Source organism: Erithacus rubecula (genome assembly GCF_903797595.1).
Source record: "Erithacus rubecula genome assembly, chromosome: 3".
In the NCBI taxonomy this organism is placed as follows: Eukaryota; Metazoa; Chordata; class Aves; order Passeriformes; family Muscicapidae; genus Erithacus; species Erithacus rubecula.
In genome coordinates, this window is record NC_136689.1 from 5,420,205 (window position 1) to 5,434,844 (window position 14,640).

Below are 14,640 nucleotides of genomic sequence, written 5' to 3' on the forward strand. Positions count from 1 at the left end.
TACCAGATCACCGTGGCAGAACTGACCACAGAAACTCTAAATCCTTCTAAATTAGCCACGAGGAAGCATTATCCAGGAATTCCAATCAGACCTCACTTCACATCTTGTTTGTATTATTTGTGGTCTCTGGCTTAACACCACAAACCACCCTTTGCCCCAGACTTCTTTAATCACAATCATAGCAAGGGCTCAGCAGAGACATGAGTCTCACAGTGCTAAACACAGAGGAAAAGCTGATACATGCTCCACAAGTCGTGTGTAGTCTTAATAGGAAAAAGATAGGAAAAAGAAGACTGCAGTCTAACTTCCCTGTACAGCAAACCCCCAAGGGACTTGGATAAATGTTCACTGTAACAGGATTTCCACTGCAATAAACTTTTTGCAAGTCACTGCCTCAGATGTGTGAAGTGCCATCCCAGTTTCATTAGATGCCATTGTGGCACACAGTTAGGACTCCCCTCCAAATCTCTGTGTCTCTCCCCAGAGCTGTCTCCCAAGCCACCCAGCTACAGCTCCCATGGGATGTGGCAGCATGAGCAGAAATGCAGTGTGGTCCTCTCTGGATGGCCTGGAGCTGTGCTGGGACACTGGCCACAGAGGATGGCTCCAGCTGCTCCAGCACAGGCACCCAATGCCATTTTAGGTGCTGCTGTCTGGCTCCTGCTCCTACCCCTCAGTCCTGCATTGTATATTTAGGCATTTGAATTCCACTCTGAGGGAAGGACCCAGCACTGAGGGTTTAAGGATCACTGCATTCTCCATCAAGGTGCCTGGAGGCACATTGACAGCAGCCCTTTATTCTGGAGCAGATGTGCACTTTGGAAATGAACCCTCTTACAGTCCTTGCTTACCACACTTTCATTGGCATCATGGAACAGGCACAGAGCACAGGAAGGGGATTCCTTCTCAACTAAAGTGCCCTGGAAGATGCTCTGTGGGACCACATCTAGTAAAACCCTACCATTAATGGATATTTAGAGGCCATCCTGGAGTAAAATTCAAAGCCACAGTGAGGATTATTTGCCCTTTTCATCAAATGCTTTCTTTTGCAGCTCTGCTCCTCTGGAGCTGCACTACATCCACAGTTTATGCTGCCTGGAGCAGCTGCTGAAGCCACAGGTAAGGGAAAGTAAAGAAAACAGACTGATCTGAGCAGTTGCCAAGTGAGTACATTGCTAGCCCAGGGTCAGAAGGCTGCCCTGCTCCCCAGTCTGCTGACAGGATATAAATACACCTCTAAAACATGTCCCCTAGCCCAGGCTGGATTACCCATGAGGATAACACTATCCCAATTTATTTAGGCTTTTTTCAAGGTCAGATGTCTTCAGGACATCTTGGTCCTTCCTCAACATCCCCTCAGGGCTGCACAGCCCTGCCCCAAGAAACCAAAGTCCCCCTCACCCCAAACAAAGCCCAAGGAGCTGAACCAACTCATCAAAACCCAAAGGTTGCTGTTTTAAAGGTAAAGCTCTCTTTCCTGTCTGGGAATTGCAGACTTTAGGGAAAAGCCTTTCCACATGCTGAATCTTGCATTAATGTGCTTTATATTAATATGTAGATGAGGTTCATCCCTGACCTGTCACTGTGACCAGGTGTGACAGAAGTTCACTGGTTTGAGCTGTGGTGTGATTTTGGCTGTTGGGTTCCCCTGGTATCTGTGAAGGACTAGTGGAGATAGAAATAGCCTCATTTAGTCAATATTTAAATAACAATTTTAAAATAAATCAGCAAAATGCCAAAAACCCTGATGTTAAATACAGAATGCATCACTAAAAATGAGATAAAATAAAACTGCCATATCCAGGTCGCTCTTCAAGCAGATTTCCTCCTATAGCAGAGAGGAAAAAAAATGCTGCTGAGACTGTAGTAAACAAGGGCTTGTAAAAGTGCATTAAAGCTGCTTTGTTCCTTTGGTTTATAAATGGGAAGTGCAGCCCCAGGTAACTGCTCTCAGTCACAGGAAGCCTGTGGGAAGTGAAGCCTTCCAGCTAGTGAAGCCAGCTATTTGGAGTTGAAATGCAGTACCTGAAACCCAGGGCCATCTCTCACGTCTCTTCTGATCACTTCAAGTTCCACTAAGTGTCCCCTCCTTTATTTATGGAGCATTTATCCTGGCCATATTTCCAGGGAATGGAAAACTCCCCTGGAGAGGCTTTTTCAAGCAATCACATTAAAAGTTAAGCATCTTAACTTCATACAGCAGACTTGCCCCCATGATCAGAACGTACATGCTAAACCCTTTTATACTCTGCTGTACATTGATTATACTCACTTCAGTGGAAAAAGGTAAAAAACATAATTTCCAGCTGCAGTTGCCCAACTTTAATGATATTTTATGTCTATCATTGAAATACTCAGAATGACCCATTCAATTTTACATTACAGGCATTACAATAGCTGTAATCATCACCAGGTTGTGTGATCACCTCCTAAGAATTAGCCATTAGAGAGGGAAACTTGCTTCTCAAAATGTGAAGCCTGCAGGCAACACAGGAAGCAACCTTCCCTATTTGAAAAAGGCCAATTTTTAACTTCTCTGGTTTTTAAACCTGTAGCATCAATAGGCAGATTTTACTGACATCAGGGAATAGCACATTCTTGGTCTGAAAGGCAATGGGAGATAACTGTATGGTTTTGAATAGACACAAAGCAGGCATTGAAGCATCCCAGGGAAATATCCAGCCTAAGGTATGGTCTCCCACTGCAGCTGCTTTGGAGAAAAGGAATCAGTCTGAGATACCCAACCAAGGAGCAGGGCATTACCAGCATTCCTAAATCCCTCTGCACTGGCACCTCTCCTCAGGCAGAAGCAGCCTCACCAAGTTTCTTTAATACCAGACATCTCACTTGTATTTAAAGGTGACCTTGTTGGTTCTCTGTGGTTTCACTGTGGCTTTCCTGCTGTCAAAGCATTTCTTCTTATTCTTTGAGCTGCTCTTTCTATGAAATGTTCAGAGAGTGTTTAGATGAGACTGCATGCCAACAAATCACCCTGTAGAGCATCTGGCATTGGCATCAGCTGAGGAATGGGCTGATGCCAGACCAGACCTATTACCTGGCATCCACATAAGTCTCTTAACCTTTGCATGAAGCAGCCACTCCCCATGGGAGAGAGTATGTCAGGCTGCTGGGAAAAGTGGGGTCTGTGCTCCAGAGCAGGGAGTGCAAAGGCAGAAAAGACATTTCACCTTGATAGTGCAGAGATGGGAGATCTGGAAGGAATTTGGGAAGGTCTGTTTGCTCAGACTGCTGAGGTAAGAAGAAGGTATTAGAATGCAATAGGGAAGAACTCAGAAAAGAAGAACAAGTAATAGTCAACCTGAGAAGATGGCTTTCCTATGAAACAAAGAACTTTTAAAAAATATGATAATCCTTTTATAATAGGCTAGTTCTTGGCAGTGGTTGTGTTTTATGGCATCCAAAGATGTGCCACAGGAGGTACAACTGGTTTATCCATCCTAAGAAAAAACAGCATGAATCCCTCTAATATACATAACACGTGTTCCATTTGTGGAACTTGCTCATAGATTAACTTTACTCATTTTTTAATCTATTACTCCCTGAGGAAATGAGTTTATCTTGAAATTCCTACATCAATGGCAGCAGAATACTCTGGAGATCTGAGCAGAGTGGGTCAAGTTTACTTTCTGGAAAATGAGTAGTTCATGTTCCAGGTGATGCACATATGGCTACTCAAACAACTGCATCAATAGATATCAACTGTTTTCACTTCTTCATCTGCTTTATTCTTTAAAAAAACAAAAAACACCCATGGGCAAGGACAATGAAGGAAGTGAGAAGGCTATTCCAAATCCTCCACTCCACTGACGTCTAGAAACACAGATCTTCTGACACAGCATATTTCAATGTCCTTTGTTTAACCTCCCCCCTTGAAAGATCTGAACACAGAGCCTTTGTTTCTGGTGCTTTGTAGGCTAACCTACAGGTTATGCTTTGATAAATGCTCAATGAGCTAAGGAAACATCAAGGTTTTTCCTCAAGATGTGTAGTTGATGTTTTGTCTGACAACTCCTATTCTTGTTAGACATTACCATAAGTATTTAGGAGGCTCTTGTGCCTCTGAAGCTCCTGCTTGCTAAAGTACCCAGTGCTGGTATTTTATCCATTTTAGCCACTTAGGATTTTACCAGGTCCTTTAAAATTCACACTTCTGGCTCTTCTCAGGAGACCAGGCAGTGGGATTCATTTTTACAAAACAATCACATCCCTGGGCCTGACAGACACTTTAAAGCAAAACCAGAAACCCAAAAGGTGTTAGTTACATTGTGGTGCTCTGAAAGCAGGAGGCTGGCAGCAAATGACTTTTCTGGCATAACATGGATTCATTCATGGCAAAGTCCATAGTACAGCCATGGCCAGGAATTTTACTCCTGATATACAGCAAATTTGTATATTCCTTCAGTCTCCAGCTCAGAAACACCAAGTTGATGAATCCATCAGCAGTTACAGACCCCACAGTCCAAAGTCAGGACAGTGCAGGTACAGGGTGCTACTGGGGCTGCCTGCTAGGGAGGGGCTTCTCTAGTTGTAGACATGAATAGAAAAGCCTTTAATGCCATCAGTAGTGACACACGAAAGACTATGGAACAAAAATTGGAGGATAAACCTGTATGACAACACAGGAGAAGAGGGATGCCTGCTGTAAGGGCAGCTTGCTCTGTGCACTGTGCTCTGCTCCAGATCTTCATTGGTCTGAGATACTGGGTGCACTTCTATCCCAGATTATAAAGTGCTCTAAGCACTTTTCCTCTCAAGAGTCTTCCCCTGAGTAACCTTTCCTTTCTGAGGTTAGGCTTACTACCATGTGAGGTCACCTGAGTTTGGTTGTATTTCAATGCAATTTCAGGTGAAACTCAAGACAGCAGAGTTCCTCTTAATACCCAAGTGATGAGGACAAAGACTTCTCTGAAGAAGCTCTATCTACCTCCTTTCTCCATGGTAAAGGCATGCAGTGCCTAACCTGGCCAAAAATCAGCAGACAGTGTCTACACCTCTCAAGAGGGAGATGACAGAATGCAAGTAGGAATACAGTGGCAAATTCCCTGCATGCTTCCAAGATGATGCATAATCCATTCCACAGAGGAATTTGCATTCCGTGTTGAATATTTGATGAGCTAAACATGTTCTCAGCTGCCCATGAGAATACACATATTTAGACTTCCCTTTCCTGTCCTTTGGCTCCCATCAAAGCTGGTCATCTCAGGTATTATCCCAGGCTGCTCAGATAGCTGCCATTCAAACTTCCCACGCTTCCCACAGCTAATTTTGGTCAATGTTTGAACATAATAAGGCCTGCCAAAGCCCCAGAGAATATTGCAGGCCCAGGGAGATGGTTTCATATTAAACAAGAGCCCACTAAGGGCTGTTTTGGTACCAAAAGCAGCATCACCCACAGTCCCCTTGTCTCCTTGCCCAGCCATCCTCCTCCTCTGCTCCACCAACTGCAAACATGAGATTCACCCCTGTGTTTTCAGCCAGATCATGTATTGGGGCTTGCCTTCACCTGGCAGTGCAGTGAAAGCTGCCAGGGCAAAGGAGGAGGCAGAAACACGGCCCAGGATGCTGAAAGGGTGCAGATGCCTCTTCCAGCTGATGGAACAGTCTCCAAGCTGCTTAGAGAACACCTTTAAAGGTGCTGCATTCTGAAAGGGCTGTTCTGTCACATGAGATGTGAAAACAGAAGCCCTGACCTCTTGTGGTCGTTAAACACCACAAAAACAGTAAATTGCAATTTTCCTAATTCCTTAATTGTCTGAGCATTTTCTACCATACATGGTCAAAACTCATTGGCTGGATTTACACCAGCCAATCTTGTTAGGATGGCACCAACCACAATTATTAACACATTTCCAGCCCTCCAAAAATCTTGTCTGAAAGGTAATTCTGTCCAACAGTAGATCCAAGCTTCCCTCTGCAAGTATTAGAGAGCTGTCTGGGCTACAATATCATTTACAATTTCAGGATTGTTTTACAGACAGATAGCAAACCATATAAGTAATTCATGGCACGTTTGGGAGAAGTTAAAGATGAACTTACATTTAAAAGATTCATACCTGCTTCAGATGCCTGGGGCTGGAACCAAATAAAATACAGTCTCCTGGTTTATTGTACATGGTGAATGATGAATGGTTGTTTGAATGGTGAGGAACTCATTGGGACACAAAGCAAACCAGCAGTGCCAGAGTGTGAGGTTAATACATATCAGGAGGATGCTTCATTCCCTGAGGTCAGAAAAATGCTTAAACTGTAAGGCTGCTCCACTTGGGCACCTGCAGAGAGCATATGGAAGGCAAAGGGAAGCCTACAAGCCCCTGTACCACTCCAAACAGGCATACCCAAAACTTTCCTGATGGTTAAATCCACCAGGTTCTTGCCCCTTGCTACATTCTGGTTGCCTTGGTGCAAGAGATGCACGGCCAAAATAGCAGAGAGCATCATTTGGAGCATCTTGCTGTACCTCCTGTGGCACCAGAGGGGCTGGAATCCCAAATGGCTAAAATGGGAATTAGCATTTACCCTCCTGGTTTCACCCACCCTTCAGCCATTCAGGGGCCTGAGCCAGAGTAAGCCTTGTGCTCCAGGAGCAGCAGAAAAATCTTAAAATCACAAAACATGGTAATGCTTACTTTAATTCTGCAAGCACTGCAAAGAGCCCTGATGACAGTACATTTCATTATTAAGCTGTTAGATAACATAAACACACTTTTGGAAGCATCTAATTTTGTATGTTACTCATTAAAAGTATTTCCTTCCACATGGCTTTTCCTCCTAAGGAACACAGAGTGCACTTATGAATAAATGTCATTTCAGCTGTTTTCCCTGAGAGTGACAAAAGGTGCAGTCATGTTGGGATGCTCCCCTCAGCAGGCAGGGTGGAAGGAGCAGGATGGAGCCCTGAGCTGCTCCTCTCTGCCCAAATACTCTCTGCCCCTGCACCCCCAGGCTCAGGCAGGGCTGTGCAGCACCCACAGAAATGCACACGTGGTGCCTCTCCCAAGCACTTGTGTTCCTCTGCTGGCTGTTTCCAAGCATGCACAAAGCCCTTTTTCTTCAAAACAAAGAAAAAAAGAAAAAGAAAAAAAGAAAAGGAGTGAGAAAGAAAGACCCTCCAGACCCCCAAGCCAGGGCAGTGGCCTTGTCTGTGTTAACACTCAATTCCCTCCCAGATTTTTCTTTTTTTTTTTTTTTTTTTTTTTTTTTTTTTGTGCTGCAGGTCTTGAGGAATACCATAATTTTAGATACGGGGAAACAGAGTTGAGAAAGAGTGGAGCAATTATTACTCAGGTGGGGGCTACACTGAGTTCTGCTCAGCTACATTTTTGGAACTAAATTATATTTAAGGTCTCTTCCAACTCAAAGCACTCTATGATTCTGTGCTGGCAAACCTCCAGTATAAAAGCAGGTGATTGTGTTAAGGATTTTCCCATTGCAAACACGTCAGTGTTGTTACAAACCCACATGAAGGTGACCCCTGTCACTGGAGAAACAGAAACATTCACAGGGAAATAACCACAGATCTCCCCAAAAATCTGCATGCAAAGAAAACCCTCTTCTGTGTTTGGTTTTGGTTTTTTGGTTTTTTTCCTGATTCCTCATAATGTTTTGCCAACACAAATCCCTTATTAATACCCCAAAGACCTCTTGGTGGTTCATTGCAGGTTTGTACTAAGCATTTTTTGATGTTTACAAAGCACAATGGATTTTATACATTTGTGAAGGCCACGTGGCTGAGGAACACAAGGGCTCACAAGAGCCCTAATTAATGCAAATTACCTCTCCCATTGAGCTGCCTTGACTCTGTCATCCCTGAGGAATGAGGCAGGAGATGCCATGGGAAGGAATCACACTGGCATGGACCCATCCCATGTCACCAAGCCTGGGACAGTGCAGGGGGACAGGAGGCTGTGGACACCCCTGGACCACACTGCACCCCATGGTCAGAGGAAGGGATCAAACAGCCAAACCACCAGTGCTGCAGCTTGAGCCATGCTCTGACTCAGACTGAGGTGCTGTGAAGCTTTTCCAGTGTTGTAGGAGGAGGCAAATGCACCAAGGCAGCCAAGGAAGAGCAGGGTGCACATGTGAGATGCAAAAAGAAGGAGGAAGATGAAACAAACAACACAAACCTCACACTGAAAATTAAGCAAAATCCTTTTCTGGGGGCATTTCTGCTCTGTCCTCTGCTGTGGGGGGAGAAGTGGGACTGGTGGTCCAGACAAGCAGTGTGCACAGCATGGCAGAGGTGCTCCCACACCCCAAACCCACTCACCCATTCTCTGCAGGGTTTCCCCTCAGCAGAAGGGCAAGGCACCATCATTCCAGCTCCTGCTCTGCTACACTGGGCTCCCACCAGGATCTCTCTTTCCCAAGCATATGATGCACTAATGGTGCCACCCAGGGATGACAAGTAGCTTAAGAGCTGGCTCTGCCCTCTGGACACCTGGCATGCTAAACCATGTAGCAAGTGGCATGTGCTGGCTTGGGAAAAAGCCATCCCCACTTTGGACAGCCACTGAGCCCAACTGCTAATGCAGTGCCTCCATCTCCCCTACTGCTACTAATATAAGAAGAGAAAGGAAAAAAAATCCAGGAGGATCAATTGACTTGACCACTGAAATAGTTGTGCATTACTGTTTCCAACTGCAGATGATGAACTGTCAAAGGACAGAGTAAAATAACAGTGAATTAAATCAGGGAATGCTCATGCAATATGTTAACATTGTAGAATAATAATATCCATCTCCAAATCAGATCAGATTTTATTTTCTGACACATAAGGATCAAAATTTGTCATAATGTGTAGGAAAATATGTTGTTTCTCCCATGTAACAAGGGTTAGGACAAGAGAAAAATGGCTTTAAGTTGCACTAGGAGAAGTTTATATTGGATATTAGAAAAAGTGTATTCACAGTGGAATAAACCATCCAGGAAAGTGGTGGAATCACTGTCTCTGAAGAGATTTTTAAAACATGTAGATGTGGTATTTAGGCACAAGGTTTAGTGGTGGACCTGGGTCAGTGACTGGACTAGATAACCTTCGAGGTCTTTTCCAACTTAAATGGTTCTGTGATTCTTTAAAAGCTCAACCCTGGACACTGCTGCAGGGGGAGAGTGCTGGGTCTGGCAGCCCAAGCACTGCCAGGGCACAGGGACCCAGCTGCATCAGGGTCTGTCCCCAGGGAAGCTCTGCCTGTAGCTCCCACCAGGGCTGGAGCTCTGCTCCCACCTGACGTTACCATTGCCCTCATTTTCACTGTCTTAATTTAGTGTTCAATTTAATGTTGTTACAAAAGGTTTCCAGGTGAGTACAAAATCTAGACCAGGATTAAGAAGAGCTGCTAGGAAGTCCTTCCTTCAACTCAGAGGGTCACAAATTTAGATTAACTTAGACACTGACTTTTCCTGTTCCTCTAGTGAGGGCAGCTAAATCCTTTGTTATTTCCAAAGAAAACCAACACCTGAACATTGCACCACTTCACCTCCAGAGAGAATTGGCTCCTGCAGAACTTCAGGACTGCAGAAAAAATGATGAGGAAAAGTCACAAGATCTGAACAGGCAGAGAAGGGTGAGTGAGGACAATCCTTACACTGTTTTCTCCATGAAACAGAGACACAGGGCCCTGGAACTTCTCTTTTTCTGAAGCACACAGCTATCCCTCCTCCTGCTCTGCACAACTTTGGTGTTGGCATTCAGTAGATTTCTGCAGAGCCATGCAGAGACACCACACACTGAAGTGATAAAGACCAAAGGCTGCATATTCATCAGAGTGTCCTTCTGACTGAGAGTATAATTGCAAGGACCATCAGCTTTTATATTTAGGTCCTACCTGTGCACAGAGAGCTGCTCCATGCAGCTCCTCAGGTCAGGCACAAAGCAAATCCTCTTATATCACCAAAGTCATCCATGATGCTGCAGATTGTTCTGTCTTGTTCTGTCCATGAGCTTTCAGGAGTTTAATAGAAAGTTCTCCACATACCATGTAAAAATAAATTTTAAAAAGCTGTTTTCTAATTAAATAAATGAAAGGGAAAGCTAAGAAATGGTGCAGCTGGGAACCCTTTGAAATAATTAGATCTACCTACTTGGCTCTAAAGTTTTTTTACTACCAGGAACATCAAGAAAGATGTCAGCAAAAGACCTCATTTTTTAGGTGAACAACACTGAGGGATTTAAAAACTATTGAGAGAAGCCTGGGATTCTTTAAGTTCACTGAAGCCAAAGTAATTCACCCTGAATGCAGGTTCTGAAGGTGACTGTGGAGCTCAGAATAAGGATGTCAACATGGTGCTTTCATGGTTTGCTAGTGGAGCTGGTACTGCACATGCAGCTTGCCTTGACCATTTAATTAATAAAGGGACCCACGCAGCTGGAATTAACATGAACTTTCAAAGCATCAAAAAGTCCAGCAAAGGATCAAGCTGATATTTTCATTTATATATATTAGCTTATTCTGGGCCATTGTTGTGCTCCTCATTCACATGATACAGCAGCCTCTTACTCACACACACACCCTTACATAGCTCCTTTCATTTTACCTCCACAGTGCTTCTGTGTGATGGGGGCTATCACCAATTAACACTGACAATGGGAGCTGGAAGGGAATTTTAGCAAGCACAGCAGGGTATTTTTCTCCCCAAAATCTTTGAGGAAAGGGATTATTTCCCCCCTGCCCTCCTCCCTCCAAAAATGGTGAGTTCCGTGCCAATGTTTTTCTCTGATCTTTTTTTCTGTTCTTGATTTTACTCTGTCTCTTTTCCTTTTTCTTTCATTTAGCACCAAACTTTAGCAAGGACAATGCTTCAAAAACATTTTCATTGTAGTGTATTGAACAGAACTGGATTCAACCCTGCCAGGTCAAAATGGTCATTCCACTCCTCAGCACTCCACAGGGTCCTATAAATTTGCCTGTGAAAATCCAGAATTTATGCTTCCCCCAGTCAATGTAAATACTGCCTTTCCTCTTCTTCCTATGCCAAGGGGCAAAGTTTTCAATCAATATTATCACAAAACAATATTTGATAGAATGTTGATCTGTTTGCAGACTCATCAGTTGCTTTTTCACTCCAGTGATTCTCAAGCAAGGTGGAACTTCTGGTTAAATCAGTCCGCAAACAGGGCTGATAGGGATTTTGAATCAACACAAATGGTCTAATCAAGCATAAGACCTTGTGCTCAGTCATCACTAGATGACTTTTTCTACTTTATAGATTCATGAGAAAAGAACATTATAATCTAATTGTCACTTCTAGCCTTGTATCCTACTGATCTTTGGTATCATGAGTCCATCAACCATGCTGACTTCATGGTTAAGCTCCACAGATAATCACCATCAAAGCCCCAGTGGATCCCTATCCCAGATGCTGAGGAAGCCTGCACCTTAACCTGCTACAAGTCTTTTAGTTAGGTGGCAAAGCAAATAGAAATGGCTTCATATAAGCCTCTTGTAGGGAATGTTACCTCTTTAAAATTGATATAATCTCCTATTCCAATTAAACACCCACTGAGGCCATTGCAAATATTCCTGGTGATGGCCTCAGTGGGCATTTTATACAATTTTTCAGAGCAAGAAACTGGTTCTCTGTCCTTTGGATGAGAATAAAGCAGAGACTGTGAGCAACAGTGAGCACAGCAGAACACAGATTTTCAAGAGTGTCTTTAGTGTCCTCACCAACCTGCTTGCACTGAGTTCCCCTCAGCTTCTCAGGTGTCATTTGTGCTGCTGCAAAGGCAGCAGCCAAAGCCCCACCTCAGGGCCAGGGCACACCAGAGCTGCTGTGATCCAGCACAGAGGAGGGGATTCATAGTCTATAGCCTTTGGTGCAGTACTCTCATTTTGGGAATCACCCCAAACATTAGGGTAGTGGGGGAGTTACAGAAGAATCCAATTGCTGGCAAGCAGTTGACACCAAGAGCTCTGGGGGAGTTAGGAAAAATGTGATGTGTGTAGCATGTGAGTGAGGTATGACTGTCTGTGAGTGCCAGAGGGAGCAGCTATCAGGATACCACCCAGTGACATCTTTCCAAAGGGGAAACTCCAGGAAATTTCTGCATTAAACACAGTGTTGAATGCCACTCCAGTATCTTTCAGCAGAAACCCAGTGTCTCTCAGAAGCCTCAGTTAAATATTTTGGTAGCTCCTGTGGCTGTTCCTCTCTAGAGCCTGACAAACATTTCACACTGGTTGCACAGCTTTTGGTTGGAAGGAATCCCAGCTTTGTTGACACTGACTTCAGTCAGCTTCAGAGGGCCTCTTAACTCTGCTTTGGGGCTTGTCAACACCCAGCGGACTGAGACACAATGCCAGCAGGCAGCTCCTCCTAGAAAACATTATTTGAATCCAAATTGTCTTCCAGGCACATTTTAAAAAAACTTCATATTGTGCAAGTTACGTGTTTGTCAGAAGAAAACAATGTGTTCATCCCTCATTGTTCAAATTTACAGAAGGTCATTTTCCCATTGCTGCACCAGCAACCTCAAAAATATCACACCCTGATCAGTCAAATGTCTCTCACATACATGTACAACCAAACACAACTTGGTGCTGCTGAATAATAACCATATGTGAAGAGACACAATCACAAAAGCACTTGGAGATTAACTTATATTTAGGAAAAAACTTTATGAGAGGTAAATTTTAACTTCTTTTACATGGATGATCAAGCACCATTACGTGGAAAGCTTCTACTATCCATTCTGCCTGTGATTTCCTGCACCAAAAAAAAACCAAAAAACCCACCTCCACATGGATATTGGTATATTTAGTTCTGTTCATTCCTGAGGTTCATGGAATCACAGAATCATTGAGTGGTTGGGGTTGGAAGGGGCCTTCAAGATAGTCCAGTTCTAGCTCCCACTGGGGCAGGGACCCCTTCCACTATCCCAGGCTGCTCCAAGCCCCATCCAGCCTGGCCTTGGACACTGCCAGGGATCCAGGGGCAGCCACAGCTTCTCTGGGATAGCACCCTCATAGTGAAGAATTTCTTTGCAACATCTACTATCTTTCAGTTCACCCTTTGTCCTATCACCACGCCTAAAAAGATCCTCTCCATCCTTTTCGACCTCTAGGTCCTTCCCTGCAAGGCTGCTCCCAACCCATCCTCCCCCAGCCTTGCCTTGTGCTGGGATTGCCCCAGTCTGGGTGCAGGACCTTGCATTTGGCCTTGCTGGACCCCATGGGGTTCCCACAGCCCCACCTCTCCAGCCTGCCCAGGTCCCCTTCCCTTCAGTCTGTGATTGCACCATGCATTTTGCTTCTCAAGTCAGATGTCTTTAAAAACACTCCACCACCTGCAAAACAATAAACCTGCACAGGAAGCAGCCCTTGTACATTGCCCACTTTATTCAAAGGAGAAAGCAGAGAAATAGCATCAAAGAGAGAATTTTTCTCATGACTCAGTAAGATCAAAGAGTCATTTTATTACAAGCCCTGTTTTACTAGAAGATATTTATGAAGACTTAACTGAAGATGTTGAAGTTTATAGAAATCAGAATTATTCGTTGTATTAAAGAATCATCTGCTGTAATATTATTTAAATAATATTGTATTTGTAATATTAAAGAAGCATTATTTGTTGTAATAAAAAAGAATTTATTGTATTAAAGAATAACCTAGAAACACTTAGAAAGTTAAAGATGTCTTGCACTGGTCTTGGTACTAACAGTTGAAGACATCTCGAATTTTTAAGAGGTTCTGCTCCAAATAGTCCAGTTGAAAAAACTTTCTTTTCACCTCCAACATAGGTAAGAAAAGAAAGTAACCAGAGAAAGTAATCAGAGAAGAAACAATTTCATCAAAGAGCTTATAGATGTCAAGAATAAAATTACTCCTTCTGCCACAGCACTTGGTGCACTCAAGGGGTAGATAATTGTGAAGGAAATCTTTGATCAGCAGTTTAAATTTAAATTTTTAGATTTACCTACTGATTCAGCTCATTCAGCCTCATTTTTTAATTAACAACTTCTAAGCCCAAGCTGGCTGGGGAATGGCATGTTGGTTTGAAAGACCCCCCGAGCTCCAACATGGGAAAGGTCCATCCTACCACTGAAAATCAAGGTTGGAGGAGGAGAAAGTTTGTACAAAACAGACTGAAACCTGTTTATCCCTCCACCTTCTTCAGGTGGCAGCTCAGGTCTTCCTGAGCTGGAAGTTGGGTGTGGACCATCATTTCTAATAGTCATCAGTAATGACATTTTTCATTATTGCTCAGTTTATTTTAAGAATGCTTAAACATTTGGTGTCTGTAACACCCAGAGGCAACAAGTTTCACAGGTTTCTTTAGATGAAAAATATTGGCTTTTTTTTGTTTCAGGGGCACCACCTGATTATGTCATGGGATTGAGGTGGGTCTTGCATTATGAGAAAATGTGAATAATTGTTTGCTTATTGCTTCCTCCTTTCCAGTCCTGATTTCGATGCTTTTTAATTTTTCTCTCATCTGCTTCTCAAACTGAAAAGCCTGGCTTATTCCATCCACTCTTTCTTGTGGGGGACAACAGGGCACATGCAGGGGTTTTCATCTTCTTCCATCATCCAGATCTCCTTCACCAATAACTTCAAGCACTGCCTTTAATTCTGAGCCCACCCAGGGAGGATGGAAGGTAAATGTCAACCAGGCTGG